At 38.9% G+C, this 20,629-nt stretch overlaps 1 protein-coding gene across 4 annotated transcripts in view; it reads left to right on the top strand.

The window, feature by feature from the left end:
• The window catches only part of LOC134620491 (beta-1,3-galactosyltransferase 1-like), a 191,140-nt gene that overhangs the window by 144,908 nt on the left and 25,603 nt on the right, over nt 1–20,629 (top strand). The window lies entirely within an intron of this gene.

Here is a 20,629-nt window from a genome sequence, read left to right on the forward strand (position 1 = left end):
ACAAAGATGCAGCACAGAGTGAAATAAAATTCACTGTGTGCTGTGGCTTCACTTCGTGATGTGGGAGACTGTCCCTCATTAAAACAATCACTAAATCTATAACCATCAGCTGAAGGGTTGAGAAACAAGGAGTCACTGAAATGACAATGAGAATAAATACGAATAAGAAATATGATATCACATCAGTGTGTTTATTATCGAAATCGACACAATCTAATCTATAAAGTCTTTTTCAGTGAATTAACTTTCTGATCTGTAAATATCATTAATTTTCCATTAAATATGCACTTATGACTTTAGAGGAATGTCTCTTTAATAAACTTGCATTAATAATGGATGTTGTATTTTAATGACACAAATCCCCGGCAGTGTTGGAAGAAAGGGCATCCGGCATAAAAAAAAACAATCTATCCACCGTGGGATCAGCCGAAGGAAGTGTATGTAGTGTGTCCCTTGTTTTGTTTTGCTTAATAATTTAATTCTTACTAACTTAGTATCATTTGTGTAATTTATTTGAAAGCATCCTAACAGATACTGAGGTCTTGCGGATAATAATTATCCAATTATTTTGGAGTGAAGAAAATGAAAGATTTTCTTACATCTTACTTACTTTCTAAACATTATTACTTTAATTAGAACAGTTTTGAAAACATCAGTGTTCTCATGTAGATATATGATATATATTGTACAATCTACTGTACAATATAAAGCGCCTTTAGGTGACTGCTGTTGTGATTTGGCGCTATATAAATAAAATTGAATTGAATTGAAAATTGAATATTTATTTATATATTTATACAAAGCAAATTCATTATTATCAAATTTCATAGTGATAGAAATTCTAGAATTTTTGTTTGCATTTAATTAAATAAGATTTATGTCTTATAATTGTGTGAAGCTCTTAAATGATTTTACACAAACTAGTGGCAGTTCCCTAAAACTAGGAAAATAAGCTGTATTGGTCTGACAGTGGCAGTTTTTATGAAACAGAACTAGCCAATTCTGTGTTTTTCTTTTTGATTGTTGCAGACTTTTTACGGGTCTTCTTTGGAGTTTTAATGTTGCTGAGTGCACTTGGTGTGTTTACAGTGTTTCAGGGTCGATCAATATAAAACCTATTTGGTTACTCCAGCTTAACCTGCAGGAGATTGTGCTTGCAGTGTGCTTTGCTGCTACAAGGGAGATAAATTCATGAAATGCAGGAATAAAATCAGCTATCATAGATGATGAGCTCAAAAGGTGGTGCTTTGATTATTGAGCATGAAGGCATTTGTGTTAGCCCTTTAAATTGCAAACAATTAAAGAAAGGTGTTGTACTGCTGCAGAACCTTGTTGATGTGACACAATCAGTTAAACCGCACTACTTACTTGGTCTGTTGAGTAATGGAAACGGCATAAGTCTTGATTGCAAACTGAGGTTTCCTGGTGTGTCTGAGTCCATTTCATAGGAACTCTGGGAGATGAAATTAGGTTTGTGCATGATTGCTCAGTTCAAAACCACCTTTATAAAACTAATAAAATGCATCTGCATAATTCTGTCCTCATGTGCACAGTAAGGCAGCACCCTAACATTGGAAGCAGCAAAGCTTCAGTCAAACATTCCAGTGTTTTGGTCAGCTGATGCAAGAAACCTAAATCTGAGGTCATCAAAGATGGACAAGCGCTTATTGATTGAGTCCAAGATGTTGCCAAAGTCTTTGCCAGGTGGCAATGTTGTTCTGGGGGAGTCTGCCAGGCGACTTCTCTTGGAAGAAGTAAGTTGTTCTTGGCCAGTAAAGAGGCCCATCCGAGAGGGTTTCATTCAGAAGCGCTCACGTATGTACTGTCAGTATATATGGCCCAAATGTTGATGACCCCTCATTCTTCAACACTTTTTTTACTGCACTGTCTGAACACCTAGACTGCTCACTTGTTCTTGGGGGCAACCTCAATTTTGGACTAAATGAAGTATAGCTGGAACTCAGTGCAATAGGCGATCCACAAATATAGTTAAACACTGCACTTTGCGACGCATGGTGTTTTCTTCACCCTAACCATAGGGAATATACTTTCTTCTCACATGTCCATCACTCTTTCTCACGTCTGGATTATTTCCTAGTCAGCAGCTCACTGTTGAGTGACATTTCAGACACTGAGATACACCCTATAGCTGTCAGCGATCATGCTCCTGTGGCTTTAACTGTAGTAAATAAGGAGGTCATTCCACCAAGTAAAAACTGGAGATTTAAAACATTATTCCTTAAAGATGAAAATTTTATTAAATATTTTTCAAAAGAATGGACTTTATATTTAGATTGCAATGACCTGCCTGGAACATCAGCATCTGCTCAGAGATTCAGGAATTAGAGGAAACCATTAAATCCTTAGAATAAGCCTACATGACCACGCTGGATCAGCAAATGCTGAGCAAAATACAGAAAACAAAACTAGAATTACATGAAATTATTGATAAAAGGAAATCAATTCTTAGTAGTACAAAGACTTTTTGAACCTAGTAACAAATCAGGTAGATTTCTACCTAACCAGTTAAAGATTAATAAAGAAAAAACAACTATATGTTCTGTTAAAGTCTTAACTGGAAATACAGTATATGATCCTGATAGAATAAACAACTCTTTCAGGGACTCTTACAATACTTTATATTCACCTCAGATAAACCCAAAGACAAAATTGATCAATTTCTTGATAACTTAACCCTTCTCAAATTATCAGACAGTCAAGCAAGCAAGCACTGGATTCGCTGCTGACATCAGTTGAACTCCAGGAAGCTCTAAAAAAAATGCCAAATTAAAAGGTTTCAGGCCCAGATGGATTTCCAGTAGATTTCTGTCAGTCAGCTTTGACCACAACTTCTGCTCCCAGATATGTTTAAAACCCTTTAAAATAACTAGAAACCCCAATCTACAATTAATACAAAAACAAAATCCTGCATAGAGTGCACTATACAGGTCAAGAGATGATCAGGATGGGTTTCCCTTTGCTCTTCTCGGAATGGGGGCCGTGGTTGTCCCTGTGATGGTCCTCCTGGCGCTCTCATGCTCTGGGAGGCCTCTGCATGTCTGGGGCCCGGGTCTTATCCATGCTTGCTTCAGGTCCTGGGGAGTGAAGCACCACACCCACTATTAGACACTACATGGAGAAACCTTATGAACACAAGTGCCACAGTTGGATAACCATCATCAGCTATGTCCACCAGCCTCCCCGTGGCACTGCCCCTCAACCCGCTGCACCACCCTTTCCCTACAGCTGAGCCAGAGACCACACCCCACCACATAGCTATATTGCATAAATGAGAGGCATTGATTATTTAATAATAGTTAGAAGGAAAACGCATAAATTCAATTTTATGACTTCATATGTTTAGGTTTTTACATTTATATGTTTAAGGTGATGTAAAGTTAGGCCAAAGTACTTTAATTTGAACTGATATGTACTAAATTGTTAACAAAAATGTATTGTCAAACTATCACAACAAACTGCTTTTTAACTGCTTAAAAATTAGGATTCTTGAGAAGCCCTAGTGCACAGAATGTGTTTTCAAGAAGAAAAAAAGCATTTTTGACCATCACGCCACACAAAAGAGGACTTTAAGTCTCCTCTAATACTTCTTACCTTTTGCTGTTCTATCAGAGCAGTTATCCTGTTCTATTGTCCACATTGCTTTTTTCACCATACTGACTGGAATCCACCAAAAACAAATTGAGCATTTTCAGACACATGGCCTTCACTGCCCTCTGAACACCCGACCTGTCAGAGCTTAGCAAAAGAGCAGCTAAACTCCAGTCACAGACCACAGCTCATGACACTGATCAAACACTGTTCTAAACTTTACAGCCTTAAAAAATAGCCTGAGATGGAGCTAAGTTAGTGTATAAATGAAGAGAGAGGAATGGGTATTTGTCTGTGTTACAGAGACATATGACATTTGATAATTATATTCCTGGTAAATATTTCTGCTATGAAAACTACTTTCATAGGAATCAATAAGATAAGTAGCAGCCAGGTGCTGTTAATGAAATGCACTTGATTAATTGATCATCAGCAAATGTTACCACCTCTACAAAACCAGAATTTTGGGCCATTTGCACATGTGGAACAATCAGCTGTTTGTTAACGCAGTACCATAATCTGTGTAACCATTGCGAAGTCGCTCACGAAAGAGGATGCCAATGTTCACATTTTGGACAGAGAGGACAGATGGTTTGAAAGAGGAGTGAAAGAAGCCATTTATGTCCACTGTGAGTGACCATCTTTGAACAGAGGCGGTGGTTTACGACAGCGGTCCCCAACCCCCGGGCCACGGACCGGTACCGGTCCATGAGTCATTTGGTACCGGGCCGCGAGAGTTGAGACTCGGGTGTGAAATGTATGGTTTTCAGGGTTTTGATCGGTTTTTAGCGTTATTTTGTTATCGTTTTTTTCGTTAACTCGGTTTTCCTGGGTCTTTTCACGTGTGTTATGAATAAATCTTCTTTTTTTCGGTACCGGTACTAGTTTTATTTTGTTGTATTTATCCGCGACACCTTAAAGGCCGGTCCGTGAAAATATTGTCGGGCACAAACCGGTCCGTGGCGCAAAAAAGGTTGGGGACCGCTGGTTTACGACACCAACTGTCTGCCATTTATAATCCAGTTTTGAGATCCCTTCCCAGACGCCTTAACACCCACTCACACCCTGGGCCATCTGACCTCAGGAAATCACTTGATAGGGTGGGGCCAGGTTTCACAATGAGCTCACCCGAAACCCTGGCTGATTGTGACCCACACCCGCTTTCACACCTTGGCTCATGTGATTAGGTAGAGGATCATCAGGGGGTCCTTTGTCCCTCTTTGGGGGGATACTCCCACTAGGTTTAAATCTGGGACTCTCCACCATTTGACCCTTAGAACTGAAGAAGCTTCTCGGATGAGAGGTGAAACATCTTCAAGCAACTTAAACAAGTCCAGACGCTTTTCTTTCCAAGCTCCTTAGACTACGATGACCTGGATGACTGAGAACCTTCACAGACATAACCATTGCGAAGCAAATACATCACGATGAATGGGGGAGGCTGAAGCTCAGGTAGTAGAGCAGGTCATCTGCTAATTGCAAGGTTGGTGGTTCGATCCCTCCAGTCTGCATGCTAAATATCCTTGCAGGATACTAACCCCCATTCTAACACTTACATAGAAAGAGCATAAATGAATGGGTGAATAAGGCAAGTTGTATAAAGTGCTTTGAGTGCTCAGATAGAGAAAAAAAGTGCTATCTAAAAACCAGTCCATTTACCAATCCTCAGAGACTTTGAAAAAAAAAAACCCAGCTGTATCTCAGATTCTATAGTTCAAGTTCAAGACAGGAGAGTTAGAAAGTGTTAGGCTTCTTTGGTTGAGTTGCCAGCAGGAAGTTGCTTCTCTAAACACGGACGAGGCTCAGGTTAACAAAGTTCCTACAAAAAAATGGGTGTTTGTGTTCCAATGTTGTACCTCCACCAACGCTGTGGTGGGACCTTAAGAGACCCATGCATAAATTAATGACCACAATCTTCAAGTAACTGAAGCAACATTGGTAAATAGACTGGTTCTTATATAGCGCTTTTCTACTCATCGCTCAAAACACTTCACACAACTTGTTCATTCACATAAGTGCTTTCTATCTAACATTCACACTCCGATGGATATATCGGAGAGCAACATGTGGGATATTTGGCACACAGATTGGAGCAGACTGGTATAGAACCAACCTTCCGGTTAGTAGGTGACCTGCTCTACCACCTGAGCTACAGCCACTCCACATTGTAAAGAGAAGTGGGCAAAACTCCCTCTACAGCAATGAGAATGTTTGATAAAGTCATTCTGAAAATGATTACTTCAGCTTATTGCCATTAAATGTGATTTCCAATAACATCTTTGAGATAAAAGCTGATTAAAAAATGTGTGACATGTTGTCGAGGTGCAGATCTGCAGGTTGACAAATAAACGTAAATGAATGAATTCATTCATCATGACATGAACAGGTGGTACGTGCACATTTAAAGAAGCTAAGTGAAGACTCAAATGAGGACAGGATGTGTATGCATATTAACACAAGTTTAATATTAAATTCAGAAATGTAGAATACAAGATAATACATATTTGACAGCAATCTTTGAGCTTGCTTCATTATACTTAATTTTGTTTCATTTTTTTAGATGAATAAAGACATTTCCGCCAATTGTTTATAAAATATCACCAGAACCCAGAAAAGTGTGTCCAGCAGTATAATTTGCTGTGAGCACTTTGTGTTTGAAATAACAGTTTATTTGTTTTAGAGATGCTGCTTATAATATAAGTTGTCAGGGTAAATTCATTTTGTAAATGATTAAGATATTAATCATTTGCAGCTGTGACATCAGGTCACAATATAATCTGAAATCTGCCTTCTATTCATTTAAATTATTCAAACTTTGGGAAATATTAACAATATAGAGTGGCAATAGAAGATCCCACCACCCAGGCTTTAGTGGAGGCTATTGAAAACCTCTAAAGCCTCCAACAGACTACGTTAACTCTCCCAAATGCTTAACTTTAAATGTAGCCTCTTTACGTCTCCTTAATCCTAATTAGAGGAATTCTTTAAAGGGGTGTTAAGTCATCTAATGGGTGTTTTATTTACAAGGCTTGAAACTTGAAGCCACAGAGGGTGGCAGAATAGTCTTTGAGTCACTGGTATTGATCAACAATCCCATTAAAGCCGCTGCAGATATTTTATGGCTTCTACCGATTTCTTTTTCACTGTCCTCCCTTTACCTTTACTGCCCTCCCTCTGTGTAACAAAGGCTACTCTGTCAAAGTCTGGCCCAGAGGTGGAAGCGTTTGAAAAGCTCTCATTAAAGTGGCATTCAAAGATCCAGACACGCAGCTGGAGGTACAGTGAGCCAGTATCCATACCAGTTAACCCTGTTTACCTCTTCACAAAGGAACCTAATCTTTCAGCAGGCCTCTTGCTGGTATCATTTACAATCAGTGTCCTCTTTTCTTTCAGAAGTGCACAGATGCTTTCAAAATTATATCCATCCCTCCCTGCTCACTGCCCCAAAATGTCACTGGGTTCATTTTAATATCATGGCTCTTCATTTATATTGTTAAAATAAAGAAAGAAAGAAAGAAATCCACAAATAAGTACACGCTCCACACAGCCATTCACACTCAAAACACTGTACATAATCCCTCTGATCTCATAGCATTTCCTTCGGGCTGCTCTGACACAAACAAAAGCACAGGTTAATATAATTTTCTGAATACTCCTTCAGCCAGCACTGATGCATTATGAGGTTAAAAGTTTAGAGGGCTGCACAGTGTGTGTGTGTGTGCACATCTCTGTATGCTGATATATGTGTGGTTTTTAAAGCCAAATTGTGTCTGACAGGTTGACAGAACAATGGAAAGTAGCCTGTGTACTTCTGTCAGGATTTATGTCAAACTCCAGTAAAAGTATCCACACTCTGCCCTCTGTTGCTCATCATGCTCTTCTCTCTCTCTCACACACACACATACACATAAGCCCAAAAAAATAAAATTAACTCAAAGACATGCTTTCACCCTTGTGAAGCTGAATTTAGCAGCTGTGACAGGTGAAATCATTTATTTACTGGGGGGCATACTGAACAGCATGGCCTCTCACCAGATCTCTTGTTGGCTAGAGATGGCAGCCTGACCTCGGAGAGCCTGTGACAGCTGTGGGCAGCTGGTCAGCAGGTATTCTGCATACACACACAGAGGGAGGCACACAACGTCATAGTGGTTCGAGCACCTGCTGTTTTTTTGTTGTTGTTCAATTCAGTTCAGTTTTATTTATAGAGCGCCAATTCACAATAACAGTTGCCTTATGGTAAATACCCTGCAATATTAGAAAGAACGCCAAACCATAATGACTCTGTATAAGAAAGCACTTGGTGACAGTGGGTTGAAAAAAAGTCCCTTTTAAGAGGATGAAATCTTTTTGGAGTTTTTTGGGCTCAGTAACATGTTTTGGGTCCTATTGAATAAAAAAGGAAGTCTGTTTTATAATTTTTGACTATAACATAGTTCAAATTGGAGTTCATTACCGTATTTTTCGGACCATAAGGCGCACCAGATTGTAAGGCGCATTAAGCGAAACATAACAGTCAGATAAGTCAAACTTTACTCAACTCATTCTTCTTGCTTCCTCCACTTCCGTACCATTGATTCATTAATGTTGAATTCTCTCGCAGCTGCTCTATTCCCGTGTTGTTGCAGTATATTGATGACTAACCTCGTATTGTGGATGGATTATCTCAGTTGTTCTCCTGACTGAAGTTTGGTCCGTTTACAGCATCCTGCCATGCAATTGCATTTGTTCCTAACCATCGGGAACCCTCATGTTAACTTTTATCAAGTGGGAAAAAAGTTAGCGTTCATCCTGCAGCTTCACCGTTTATGTTATGCTAACATAGCTGTGTCACTAGCGATCACGTATCACAGTATTATATACCAGCTAGCCAAACTTCAGTAACCCTACAAACGTCACTGCTGTTTAGTTTTTTGTCTTCATTTATGTTGGAAGTGATAGCAGAGCTGTACGTTTTAATTTATTCAGAAATCTCTCAGTCAGAACATGCTATATCATGTTTAGGTGGAAACTAGCGAGCTAACTTCCTGCTAACTTCTAAGGCTGTTAAATTTAATAAATTCTGTTTCCATGGATGCCTGGATGTTAAACTCAGTTGGTAAAGCAGCAACGCTGATCATATTATTAAAGATGGAAGAATTTAGACAGTTTTTAACTCTCAGTGATGCCACAGTGTTCGTTTTACTTTGGGACCTGAAGTGGACGGAGTTTTGGAGCCAGATTACTCCGCGAGGCTTCTGACTACGGTAGCAATCCAACCAGCAGTGCGGCTTCGTACTTAACAAAGTCGTACTAAAACATTTTTGACAGATTTTTGAGCGTCGTGTACCACATAAAATCGTTTCTTGGTCAGTAAGCACAACCAGAATTCATACATAAGGCGCACCAGATTATAAGGTGCACTGTCGATTTTTGAGAAAACTGAAGGATTTTAAGTGTGCCTTATAGTGCGGAAAATACGGTATTTATATATCTTTTAGCTTCCGGTGGACTCGTTTGTGAAAAAGGCTGTTTAAAGGTCTGTTATGTTTTCTTCTTTTGGCACGATAAGTAAAAATATATTTACTACCAATACTGAATTCTTCAACTTCATGTCTTCAAGTCTGTTCAATAAATCAAAATACCACATATGTGTGTAAGGAGTAATCTTAGAAATTAAGTTTCTAATCATTCAGAATCTGAGTGTACATCACAGACCTGTAGCAATGGCACCATTGACCTAAATTTTACTAACTTAAACAAGAATTCATACAGACTAACTATGTAGGCCACAGTAAGTCCAGTGTTTTGAACTTTTACTCAAAATTTTGTACATTTTTTGGAGAAAGAACATTTTATTTCAGAAAACATATAGATGAGAATATTCTTTTAGGCTGGTACAGGTGAACTAGTAGTGATGGGATATCCAGCTCTTTTTAGAGAACCGGCTCTTTCGGCTCAGCTCACTAAAAAGAGTGGGCTCTTTCGGCTCCAAACCGGCTCTTCAGGTTGTTTTGTTGCTTTAATTAATTTATTATTAACAATAATATAAAATTATGCACAAAATTAATTACTAATGTTAAAAAAAGTGGTTTTATTTATATATGTTTATATATAAATATATGTGGTGGCCCCTAGAGACAAAGCACGTACAAACTCCAAAACACATTTCTAGCTTTAACTGAACTTCCAAAACAGAGCTACCTAGATCACTTAAATTACACAATTGAAAGCATATGTGTATTGTTTGTCTATTTATACACAAGCACTCATATATATTCAAATAATTAAAAAAAATGTTCATTTCCCTGTTACTACCACACACCAAATCCGGTCGTTGGTACTTGCTGGCTTGTGTAGCCACTAGGTAACAAAAGCTCAACACTGCGCCTAGAATCCTGGAGCACTTCTGTTGTGTTTTGTACGTGCTTCGGGTTTTGTACGTGCTATGGAGTTTTTACGTGTTTTGGAGTTTGTACGTGTTTTGGAGTTTGTACGTGCTTTGTCTCTAGGGGCCACCGTAAATATACTTTTATTTATTCACTCCACATAAAATGTAATAAATAAATCATATAATACAAAAAACAACTATTTACATTTCAACTTTTAACTATTTAAATTTTCAGCTTTCCTTTAAACAAATTTAAAGTGAAACAACACAAAACACTGCAAACCACAACACAATTAAATATAAATAAAAATATGAAAACAAAAAGAAGATGCATATTCTCTGTCATATGGGCCTGCATGAATAAACTTTCTGAATCCTTTATCATCCGCAACTGAAAATAGTTGTGGATGATTACTATACCTTTCTAATGTGACTTTGTTGTCCCTGGCTCTCTTTCTCTCCCGCTCTGTTCCTGTGCTACTGCGAGTGTGACTACCGCCCCTCCCCCCTCTGCTCAGCGCAAGCATAAGGCTCGTGTGCGGAGTGAAGCGGAAAAAAAGTGCGAGAGAGAGAGGGTGGGAGAAAGAAAAAAAAAAACAACCCACGGCTCGCAATAAGGAGCCGGCCTGCGTCGTCCACGTCAAAGATCCGGCTCTAAGAGCCGTTTCGTTCGCGACCGACACATCACTATGAACTAGGCAAACTATTATCTGTACTCAATGTAATATAATCTATTAAAAGGAAAAGGAAAAACCACCCCTTTATGGCAATGTAAAATATTTAATGTGAGCCTGCAAATGTTGTCTGAGCAACATTACTATGGAAAAGCCTGTTCAGTTTTGTGTCATGCATAAGGGGGAAGAAAGCACCAAATCAACACATCCAATGCACTATACCAAAAAAAACAGTTGGTATCACCTACATTTAAGAAGACACTCAGTTAAAGTTTCAGGAAGTCATATTCATATTTTAAACTTGGCAGCTTTATAGACTTTATAATTGTAAACCAGCAGAACCAAGGTACTTAGTAGGTGCAGTGTTAATGTAAGCACTGCAGCAGTGTAGTCAGATACCTGTATGTTTAATTAGCATTTAATTTTCAGCTTGTAGTTGCAGGTGTCAACATTAATTAGACTGCCCTTTCCAGCTGTGGCCTTCACAGCCAATATAAGCGGATTATTATATTTAAGCTCAATTGAATCATTTTGAGTTGTAGGTGAGTGCAGTTTATATTAAATGTTATTTTATTCCATAGGGGATTTTTCTTTACCAAGCTCTTTACCAGGAACACCATGCTAATACCATGTGGGGCCTGTATTTACGGTCCTATCATTCTTGGTTTCCAAAACCTTTTGAAGTTCTTCTTTGTGTTGCTGGTCTACCATCGCAAAGATTGGTTGCTGGGTTCATGTGAGTTACTCGGGGGTCCCACTGAACAAACTGTCATATTGTGCTGGATGAAGACATTAAAATTAAATATCAAACTGTGCACACACAGGTAAACATGGGTATCAAGAAGCATTTAAACCCCACCCACCACCTTTGAAATTGGATTTGTTTGGTACTTATTCCCAATGAAACTTTTAAATGACTGTTTGGTCGTTTCCTGCAAAGAAGGATGTCTTTGGAAACTCCTTACACACATGATTATTGAAAAGTAACAATATCTAATAGACAAATAACAGGAAAGTTAGTTAATGTAAAGTGGAAAATAGTGGCCTTGGCCCATTTCTTTTTTTCTTTTTTTTTTTGAGTTGGACAGGGTTTTGTGTTGGTGCCATTACATTTAAAATGAGTCAGTTTAAACATTTGATGTTTTTTCTTTGTTCTATTGTGAATAAAATATTGGTTTATAAGATTTGCAAATCATTGCTTTCTGTTTTTATTTGCAATTTACACGCAGTAGAAATTTTGTGGAGTTGGGTTTATAGGTGTACTTGGAGACAGCCACAGATCTAACTAGTAAACTTGTCTCACTAAGAAATTAACCAAAATGCCTTGTACAAATTACAGTCTAAAATACCAGTATTAGGTAGCGTACAGATACTCTGTTTTACGTGTCTGTTATATGTACATGTTACAGTATCAATTTTGGCATTTAAGTTTTTATTGATTTTGCAAGTTTTTTGAAAAAATATACTTAAACCTGTATAAGAGGGGGGAAAAATACACAAAAAACACAAGAAAACTGCTGGTGTGCACCCCTCCCCCCTCCCTTTAAAAGTCTAAGAAAAGGAAAGAGAAACTAACTAACAGTGGGTTCCAAGAGAAGAAACACAGAAACGAGTAAATTAAAATGAGAGTAAAGTAACATTTGGACCGGTGGTCACAGTTAATAATCCTTCAGATTATGATATTATGGTCATGATTTCCTGTTTGCTTCAGATAGCTCCAAGAGTAGTCCCAATGTTTATCTTTTTCTTCTGCATCATTTTTAAGTTTATTCAGCATGGACTCATAGGAAGCAGTCTCTGCCATTACTCTGAGCCAGTCTTTCAGCTCAGGACGTACTATGGTCTTCCAGTGCCAAAGGATAATCCTCGATGCAGTTACCAGTCCAACCATAACAACTGTAAAAATATTATTATGAATTCTTGGAATATGAGACCGGTCTTCTAACAAACACAATTCAGGAGATAAGGGCACTTCTAATCCTGACCAACCTTTTGAAAGTGTGACGACTTTTAATAGTATCAATTTAGTAGTTTAGTAGTATCAGTATCAATTTTTATTGAACGTTTTACATAAATACCCGTCTATTACAGCTCACAGATTAACAGAATGAATGAGTTAAGTAATGAATATGAATGCAGACAAAATAGAAAAATATGTATATTTGTCTGTGTGTGAAAGAAAAATAAAACAATAATTTTCTTTATCATCTTTTTTATTTTACTCATGATAGGAAAAGAAGTTTGTTATAATTGCACGCTATCAGCAGTAATATAATGAGCATTACTATCTCTATTTTGCTCTCTCTCTACTTATATACGATGAAATATTATGATGATATGCCACATCATTTATCTCCTCTGTTGTACTAATATATATAGCAAAGTAGTCTTAATGACCTTATAGTACCATTTCACCCCATCAGAGCACTTCGCTCTCACACTGCAGGCTTACTTGTTGTTCCTAGAGTATTTAAAAGTAGAATGGGAGGCAGAGCCTTCAGTTTTCAGGCCCCTCTTCTGTGGAACCAGCTTCCAGTTTGGATTCAGGAGACAGACACTATCTCTACTTTTAAGATTAGGTTTAAAACTTTACTTTTTGCTAAAGCAAATAGTTAGGGCTGGACCAGGTGACCCTGAATCCTCCCTTAGTTATGCTGCAATAGGTGTAGACTGCTGGGGGATTCCCATGATGCATTGAGTATTTCTTCTTCAGTCACCTTTCTCACTCACTATGTGTTAATAGACCCCTCTGCACTGAATGATACTTGTTATTAATCTCTGGCTCTCCTCCACAGCATGTCTTTATCCTGTCTTCCTTCTCTCACCCCAACCAGCCGCGGCAGATGGCCGCCCCTCCCTGAGCCTGGTTCTGCCAGAGGTTTCTTCCTGTTAAAAGGGAGTTTTTCCTTCCCACTGTTGGCAAAGTGCTTGCTCATAGGGGGTCATATGATTTTTGTTTTTTTCTCTGTGTGTATTATTGTAGGGTCTACCTTATAATACAAAGCGCCTTGAGGTGACTGTTGTTGTGATTTGGTGCTATATAAATAAAATTGAATTGAATTGAATAGTACTAAAATCACTGTGTTTTCCATCCATTTTCTTCTCCTTACCAAATTCAGGGTCACTAGGAGTTCGGGCCTATCACAACAGTCACAGGGCAAGAGGCAGGGTATGCCTTGGACAGGTCAGTGATCTGTCGCACGGTTAAGAGCGGTCTCTACGAAACAACTGTTGGATTTATACACTGTGTGGAAGATAATTTAGACTTCATCTCTGGAGAGAGTACCCGTGTATGTGCGCGTGTGTGTGCACGTGGTGTTCTTAGTGCCCCTCAGTAGGAGTAGTGTTATTTAGCGGAAGGAGTGCTGAAGTTGCATGTCCTCAGCCTGTGCTGCCATCAGCAGTGGCACGGACGTTTTTGTGTGCAACCTTATGCGTGTGTGTGTGTGTGTGTGTGTGTGTGTGTGTGTGTGTGTGGTAGACAGGCTGCGAGACAAGGTAATTACCACAGGACCCTTCATCTGGCTTCCACTCACCCCTCAAGTTCAACAGAGCAACAAAGAGGAGCTCTGTCAGCTGAACTTGCAGTGGAGATGTGTGAGTAGGCACCAGTGTGTGCACAAAAGCTTAAAAAAATGAAGCCCATAGCCTTTTTTTTACATGAAGAGTAACAGGAAGGCATCTGTGCATAGGCACAAGTTCAATAAAAAAAAAAGAAAAGATAAAAACAACCCCACTAGCATATTTGTCTGCATTTGTCAGCCTTGTGTGTGTGTGTGTGTGTGTGTGTGTGTGTGTGTGTGTGTGTGTGTGTGTGTGTGTGTGTGTGTGTGTGTGTGTGTGTTCTCCCCCGGCATCACTGGAGTGTTACCTAGGCAGGTGCAGTTGTCTGCACCCTGCTGTATAATGGGATGTGTTCAGTCTGTTCCATGCTGTACTTGTCTGCTAGGTCTGAGATGGTGTTCCCGATAATTCCTCAACCCCCCTGATAGAGGCTGTGACTCTGCAGCTGGGTGAAACACAGTGAAAGACAGCAGTGGACAGCAGCATTGCATTCATGTTCTTATCTATGTCCACATTAGCGTTTCCCACATGTTTAAATAGGTAAGTTAGTTAATATGAAGAAGAAATGTGGTTGTTCTGACACCTAGACATTAATTAGCTGCATGAAATTAAACATGGCAGCTTTTCGACCAAAAACTGGAGTCTTTTTGTCTGTGTGATGATTTGTGTCAGTAGTATTTGATGCCCATAAAGTCCCTCTGGCAAACAAATGGACTTTTAATGTTAGAGCCACACTACTGAGGCAAACACACATGTTTTAGTGTGGTAATGTGTCTATATTCAACATTTAGTGTGGTTGGTTTAATTAAACATTCTTATTATAGAATATAATAATAATAATATAATAATTAGTTATTGATCGAAACCATTTAAATTTTTATTTGATGCTTATGTATTCCAATAAATCATGGGTGCCTGGCTGGATTGACCAGTATAAAGAGCATATTGTGGGCATGTTGGGTAGTAGAGTAGCCTAGTGATGTGCAGTAAACCACTAGGTGGCTAATTAATAACACAAAACTGTGTTACCCAAAGAATTACATTATGCTTGTGGGGGTGCACACAATCACACCCACAAGTGTCAGCATCTGTGTTTATTTATTACTACTTAACAATACAATACATACTTAGCTAGAGTAAGGAGCAGAATAATAGTAATAATGATCCCTTGGACAGACCCAACTTCTTGGAAAGCAGCTGAGGTCAATAGTTAGCTTCTTTCATTTCTCTGTGGTTCAAAAACCATTTCTCCCCCCGCTACACACTCTGCAGATCTGCTACAAGCTCTCAGAAAACAAAGAGTTACAGTCAAGAACAAATTACAGTCAAGGTGGAGTTGGAGTCTATCCAGTTGGGAGACAGGAGGCTTTCAAAGGAGGGTGAGGGTTATTGAGGACTGTCACAATAATGACATTCAACCTGCCAGTTGGAAAGTAGAAGGCAGGAAGGCTACCAGTGTTTAAACTAGAAATTGGAGCAAGGGAGTTGTTCCATAGAATGAATTCTCCCTGATGAATAAACAAATAAAAATTGATTAGCACTGGTCTGCTTGAGGTTATATAAAGATTCACTCAGTGAAGCAGTGGGCAGCCACCAACACAGCACCTGGGGAGCAGTGTGTAGAGACGATACCTTGCTCAGGGGTACCTCAGTGTAGAACTTCAGTGGATTAGAACCCTAGACCTTCCAGTCATGGGGTGAACACTCTACCTACTGAGCTGTCTCTACGGATGAGATGCAAAAAAGAGCCGGCAGGTACTCAAAATAAACCATAGACTCAAATGTTGGAACAGTTTTTTCCCACAGCATGGCATATAATAAATACTCACAAAGAAAATGGCGGCCGTTACAACTTATATCCAAAAAGATATAGTTTCATGCATCGGTCAAAATACTCGCCTCGGGTCTCTCCTCCTTCTGCCTCACCTTTCCCTCAACCACCACTTGCTAATGTTACTGAATCTGTGGAAGCTCCGCCATAGCCACCACCAAACAGTTGAGTTATTTTTACACATCTGCCAGGATCTGGCCAATCCACCACCTTTCATTGTTTATACCGTAACGGGAAAAAAAGAAAAATAAATCAGTAAATAAAACATCGGCACATCAAAACGAAAAATCACCATCGGCCCCCCCGAGTCCAGCTATGGCTGCATATGTCTTTAATAGTAATTTCTTTTTGTAGAGGGCTAGCAAAACAACCGTTTTCGAGGGTATTGCCGTATTGGAATCCCGACTTCTCTGACGAGGCTAACCAGAACTCTGTTTACTCAAGTGTGACATTATTCCCAGGTCTGTGTTCCGATTTCCGAGGTAAGCGAACGCAACACGCGAAGTAACGAAAAATTACCCAATCTAAATCCCAGTAATGATTAACGTGCTCCTGATTTTGGCATAATAAATAGTTACCGTGCTCGTTACCAAAATAATAACGTAGTTACTGTAACGCGTTACTTAATAACGCGTTAGTCCCTACACTGGTCATGATTAATTGAAAGTTTGCAGCAGCTCTGCAGAAACAAGAAACTACATGCATTCATACAAAGTCATATTGGCTTTGTTACCAAATATTTCCTCTCCTACCCTTTACACCATCAAGAAATACTTACTAAATTATGATCCTCAATTCATTTGAAAGGAAAAGACATTTTTCCCTGCTCTGCAAAGCACTTAAAAACTCATCTAGAAAAATGTCTCAGTCCACAGACCTTCCTGTCATTAGATTCAGTTTAGTGAAAATCTGCTCAGTATCGAAAATACCCATAGATATGCTCATAGAAAAACAAAAAGAGCGCTAAAGGATGCTTCCACTTCATTTTGGCTGATTTAATGCTTTCCTCTAATCACCATTCATTATAGAAGAGATGTAGTAGAAAAGATTGTGAACTTAAAAGCAAAGTAATTTCATCACCTAAGTGCTAAATTACCCATTTGTGTGCACAATGGAATATTATTTAAATTAATATGTGCACTGCCCATCGTGTGCTCAAGTGCCACTTTTTTAAATTGATAGGTGCTCATTTTTGGAGTGAATGCTTCATCTGAGTAATGTCATTCATATGCCGAATCTTTGATCTTTTTGCACTCAAAGCTGCCATGTGGACAGAGGAGCATGGTAGAACAAATGTGATCAATGGTACAATGGTAATTTTAGTGGTGATTTCAGTTATAAATGCAATACTGTGCACAAGTCTTAGTTCCCCCAATTTCTTTTGCCATATTGAAATGGCAACTCGATTTATTGAAATGTGCACAAATATAGGGCTGCCATGATTAGTTGACTAGTCACGATTACGTCGACTATCAAAATCTAATGACTAATTTAATAGTCGAGGCGTCGTTTGAAGCTTTGTAAGATCCCAAAAGACGCGGGAATAAGTAGTAGGATTTAACAGTGTAATAACGGACTGAAACAGAAGATGGCAGCACTGCATGTACAAGGATGCCAGCTGCCGTTAAACCCTGAAGAAGAAGAAGCAGTGTCCGGTATAGTAGCTGTTTCCGCATCCTCCTATGCCCGCATTTGTAAGGCCGATTACGTTACAGCGTCACGACGAAGACTGTCCAAATTCGAAGACTCCGTCAAATGCGCCCCTCATTTCCCCAGATTTGAAGGATGGGTCCGGTGTATACTTTGTGGCCCAACCTATCCCAGAATTCATAGCGCGGCCCTGCTCAGTTTCCAACAATGGCAGCAGCTAGGTTTATTATTACTCTTATTATTCTTTCTGGGTCATAAAAATAAACGTTTAACATATTTTCAGACAAGATTGTAGCTGTGTAAACCTCAAACATCTGCTCAGTTTATCAAGACACCACATATTTTCAAAAGTGCTCTGACATTTTCGGAGACGTCTGTTACCCATCAGCTCAATAGCTAGCCGGGGTTCAAGGCTCACTAGAGCCGGTGAGAATGCCGGACTCCCGGCAAATCATTTTCAAACCCACCGCCGTCTTTCGCTACTCAGGTTAAACATGATATATAAGTCACTTAGATAACTTAAAAATGTTATTGTTTGGCTTTTTTCAGTATTTTATTTGTTCCTGAGTAAATCGGTTTGGCTGAGATTAAAGTTATAGTTTTTACACAGCTGAATAAACGTCAAGCAGACAACTGATTATCAGAAGTGTGAGATGTTCGAGAATATACTCCGGTGTCCTGTTATAATTTAGATAGCAAGAAGCAGACGGCTGAGTTTATTAAACTCCACCGAAACAATCTGCAAATTCCATAAAAATTTAATAAGCTATCATCTTGTCTTTATTTTTAGTTAGCACATACCTTAAACACTTAAAGCTGTAAGCTAATGATAGTTATATAAGAGCAGATGCATGCTGGTGCAATAAGCTGTATGTTTTACGTCCAATGGATGCATGATGTCGACTACTTGCAAAAATAATCGGTGACTAGTCAACTATCAAAATAATCGTTTGTGGCAGCCCTACACAAATATGATATATGAGACAAAAACAGAGTCTAATGAGCTTGAAAATAAATATTTTGTATGACCACATTTATTTTTCTTTATTTTAACTCAGTGGTTCCCAAACTTTTTTTGCTAGGCCCCCCTTTGTTTTACAAGAAAAATGTTCGCGACCCCCCGCACGCACGCACAAACACATCCGCCAACCACACACACCCATAATTTGCTCCATTGCAGTTTATTTCACACTTCAAACTTTTAGTAAACAATTAAGCAAATACAAGTACTCTAACTCGTAACTCTTTTACGCTATGTCCACACCTACACGGGTATTTTTGAAAAAGCAGGTTTCTATGTGTTTGGACCTTTCGTCCACAGGTAAACAGCGTTTTGAATCACCAAAAACGGAGATTTTTTACAACTCCTTTTTTACTCACGGTGTAATTATTTTATGTGTAGTTGTTTTTTTTCCTGTGTAATAATATTCAACATCGCATGCTCCCGACGAAGGGAACACCAATTATGCAGGGGAGACCTACCTTGGCACTTGTGCAGGTGAAGCCAAAGGGCAGATATGCTTCACCATATTTTCTAGTCTTTGGCTTAGAATGAAGTTGGTTTGGAAACATATTCAGCTATGCTTCATCTCCTGCTTTGCGTTTGTGTGGGAGCCCCGTGCTAGCAGTGTCCAAGCGTTTTGGGTTTTTTTTTCCCTTTTCATACCGCCCCCCGCAATGGCTCTGCGGGGGGGGGGGGCACACTTTGGGAATCTCTGATTTTAACTTAAGGCTGAATGCTAGCTTTTTTTCCTTAACTAGTCTTCAGAATAATTCTACAGGCTTCCTGAAAGAAAGAAGATGCTCTGCTTTGGATGTTGGCTGCCTTTTATTCCATTCTCTGTGTCCCATCATTAAGAACGGCTTCTTGACAGCAATCCTTCCATCGAGACCATTTCTGATGAGGCTTTAGCAAACAGTGAATGAATCAACAGAAGGGCCAAATCCATGTCTCAGGTGCTGTGTCAGGTCTTTGCTGGAAGTATTCCTATCACTCTTGCTTGTGTTCTGATATTGTTCTTCTAGTGTATATAGTTTTTTCTTGATCTGCTTCTCCTTTGGATTTCCACTTCTCCTGGTTCCTCAAGTATTTTTTAGAGCACACTGCACAGCATGTTGACATATACCAGTTTTTGGGTAATAGCTCTTTGGGAATCTTGTTGGTGCAAAAGTACTCATTTATGTCTGTCAAGCTGTGTTATCTTAGAATTTTACACAGTAGTGTGGATTTGGTGCTTTTAATAGAAGTTTCCATTCCAAGATACTGTACTTACACAATATTATATTAACAATATTATATAATATTAAGTCTGATTAATTGCCTAGCTGATGGATATAACTGAGGGAAAATAAAATTATAGCCAATCACTCCAACAGACCCTGCAGAACTGGATCAATAGCAGAGAATTTACAAGTTCATCAGAGACTCACCACTGCTGCTTCTGCTTGTAGACACTCACAGGTTTAAGGTCAGTGTTTGAATGAAAGAGTAAGGGAGATTGCATAGAAAGAAGAGGTGTTTAAACGACAGCCAAAGAAATGGCTATGTGAGGATGATGATACCACACTGTAAAATCTAATTAGTTCCCAGAACTCAAAAAAATTGAGGAAACTCGTTGCCTCAAAAAAATTGAGTAAAGCTTAGCTAAAAATGACTAAGTTAGGACAACTTATTTATTTTGAGTACTCTGTACAAGCTCATTTGTTCCCAGAACTCAAAAAAATTGGATCAAGTTTACGTAAGATGACCAAGTTAGGGCAACTTACTCATTTTGAGTACACTGTACAGCCTTGTTAGTTCCCAGAACTCAAAAAAATTGAGGAAACTCGTTGCCTCAAAAAAACTAAGTAAAGCTTACTTAAGATGACTGTTAGGACAACTTATACATTGCAAGTCTGCAGCATTAAGAATAACTTGATATTTCTGACTGT

Source organism: Pelmatolapia mariae, linkage group LG23 (genome assembly GCF_036321145.2).
Source record: "Pelmatolapia mariae isolate MD_Pm_ZW linkage group LG23, Pm_UMD_F_2, whole genome shotgun sequence".
In the NCBI taxonomy this organism is placed as follows: domain Eukaryota; kingdom Metazoa; phylum Chordata; class Actinopteri; order Cichliformes; family Cichlidae; genus Pelmatolapia; species Pelmatolapia mariae.